The sequence below is a fragment of the Sorex araneus genome, chromosome X (assembly GCF_027595985.1).
Source record: "Sorex araneus isolate mSorAra2 chromosome X, mSorAra2.pri, whole genome shotgun sequence".
NCBI classification, from domain to species: domain Eukaryota; kingdom Metazoa; phylum Chordata; class Mammalia; order Eulipotyphla; family Soricidae; genus Sorex; species Sorex araneus.
The window spans coordinates 225,906,631-225,909,479 of record NC_073313.1 but is presented as its reverse complement, the minus strand read 5'-3'; the positions used below and the strand labels follow the sequence as shown (position 1 = coordinate 225,909,479).

General features: G+C 39.2%; 1 non-coding gene across 1 annotated transcript; it reads left to right on the top strand.

Moving 5' to 3' along the window:
- Window positions 1-1,812: 1,812 nt before the first annotated feature.
- On the top strand, window positions 1,813-1,975 carry LOC129400531 (U1 spliceosomal RNA). The gene has a single exon (XR_008627756.1). It is a non-coding gene; the product is annotated as a U1 spliceosomal RNA (small nuclear RNA).
- Window positions 1,976-2,849: the final 874 nt, after the last annotated feature.

Sequence of the window (2,849 nt, the reverse complement as noted above, 5' to 3'; positions counted from 1 at the left end):
AGGACCTGGGCTTCATGTCCATACCACATATAGTCCTTCAGGAGCTATCAGACAAAAACTCTGATCACATCTGTGGCACTAAACCAAAAATTACATAAGTAAATACATTATATTGTAATAATATGTAAAGTATATATGATTAATAATTATTTTAAAATATTATTAGAAGTTTTATGTTATTATAGCATGTTGTTATGACATTTATTGGTGTGATATTCACAATATATCAAAATATTGTTAATCTGTTTAATATTTTATTTTAAGTAATGCGTATATTACAGTGTAATTTTTGTAGACAGATTTATTAGTAGGCATAGATAAATAATATGTTAAGTAGAAACAAAACAGTATGATGAGAAGTCCATGCATAGTATATAATGCCGAAGGAAAGAAATAGACCTGATTAATAGATGAGAGACCCAAATGTTAATTCAGGTTCAAAAAGAAGATTTGCTGCCTTTCTACTCTATTCATGCTAGATAGAGCAGCACAGAGAATTCCCCCCACTAGGATGCATTGACAGGTTTCAAATCATTCATTCAATACTCAAGAAAGTATAGGGGACACCTATATAAGAAAGTATAAATGACAATATTTATAAGTATTAGATATATATAAGATAGCACTGTAGCACTATCATCCTATTGTTCATCGATTTGCTCGAGCAGGTACCAGTAATGCCTCCACTGTGAGACTTGTTACTGTTTTTGGCATATTGAATATGCCACAATAGCTTGCCAGGCTCTGCTGTGCAGGCAGGATACTCCTGGTATCTTGCCAGAGTCTCCAAGAGGGACGGAGGAATCGAACCCTGGTCAGCTATGTGCAAGGCAAATGCCCTACCCGCTGTGCTATCACTCCATAAAGACCAGAAATTACTTCTAATGATATGATGGAATAGACTCTGGCAACTAAGACTCCCTGGTAAAATGCAAATAGAAATCAACAACATGCCACAGGGTCGGGAAAAGGGGATTTATCAGTTCAGATCTGGTTTGTCTAAACAGCAATTATTTATGTATTTATGAAGATGAGTGATCATGGCATGGAATTGGAAGGGGATCAGCCGATAAAGACATCCAAGTTATGATGCATCAGTGGCCTGTGATTTAGATTTAGATTTAGTAGACCTAATAGGGGAGGGCACAATCTGTGGAAATATGACTTCATAAAATCAGTGGATTTTCAGATGAGGAGAAAAGACTTCTTGACTTATGCACTGAATAACAAACAGAAATGTATCTTGGTGTTTAGAATAGTAGTAACCAGAGCAACTTTGCCTCCTTTCCTCTTTCAACAAGAAACATCCTGGCATGGGCCTCTGACTAGAAGCAAAGATCTGGAATGAGAACTTTGGGCACAAACAGGTCAGGTGAGGTCAGGGAGACAGAGGGACATTTCCCTCTCTCACATCTCACACCTCTTTCACAAGCAATGCTGTGATCAGTTGTGGTTTTTAAACTTCTGCTCAGTTCCTTTTCTGTTCATTTTACAGCCACAATTAAAAACAACAACAGCAGCAACAAAAAAGCAACAAAACAGAGACCTGCACTGCCAACTTCAGCAACTAAAATAAGCTAGCACAGATGCATAAGACAGCGTCTGTGTTAAAATATATGGGATTTTAAGAAAGGGTTATCTTTGGATGGAAAACAGAAAAGGAGGTAACAAAGAATGGGCAAGGGCCATAGTAACAAAAGTTAATGTTCTCCAAAGAAGCTGGGCCATTTTACCTTCCCACCAGCAGTGAAGTAACATGGACGGTTCTCAAAAAAACTAGGAATTGAGCTTGCAGTAAGAGACAGCAATTCCATACTTACCTGGCAGAGGAGAGACCATGACCATGAAGCTGGTTTTCCCAGAGCAAGATTTATCCATTGCACTTTAGATGTGCTGACCCCTGCGATTTCCAAAATGTGGGAAACTCGACTGCATAATTTGTGGTAGTGGGGAACTGTGTTTGCACTCTCCCCAGTAAAAAACAAACTTCCCAGCATATACCCGCCAAGGGCCAACATTTCTTTTCAGAACAACAACAAAAAAAAACAAAAACAAAAAAAATTTGCACTTCTGCTTTCACTGCATCACTATTCACAAATCTGGAAACTACCCAAATTTTCAAGAACAGATGATTGGATAAAGAAACTAGTACATATATAAAATGGATTGGAGCGATTGCACAGCAGGTAGGGCGTTTGCCTGCCATGCAGCCAACTCAGATTTGATTCCTCTGTCCATTTCTGATAGCCCAGTAAGCAATGAGTGTATCTCGCCCACACAGCAAAGCCTGGCAAGCTACCCATGATGTATGCGATATGTCAAAAACAGTAACAACAAGTCTCATGTTGTTACTGGTGACATTACTAGTGGCATTACTGGTGCCTGCTGAAGCAAATCAATGAACAACAGGACAACAGTGCTACAGTGCAGTGCTACATATATACAACACAATACTACACAAGTATAAGAAAAGGTGACATGCAATTTGCTGCTTTGTGGATAGCATAATGCTGAGTGAAGTTAGGAGAAGAAAAAGAATGATCTCTATCAGATGGGGGATCACTTGTATCACTTATCATTCATTGATCTTTGATTTCCTTGAGCGGGCACCAGTAATGTCTCCATTTGTCCTTGTGCTAGTGTAGCCAGTGGCATCTGCTCGCTCCAGGAACATGAAGAGCCTCAAACCGTTCGTTCAGGGCTTTGATGAAGAAGTCTGACCATCTCATAAGTAGACTACCATGTGTTCTTTTGATGTGCTGTGGAATCCAGTCGGTAACAGTTCTAGTTCAGCGGTCATCTCTAAATCAAATTATGTGTCTGGCCCAGCTGATTTTCGACATCTAGGC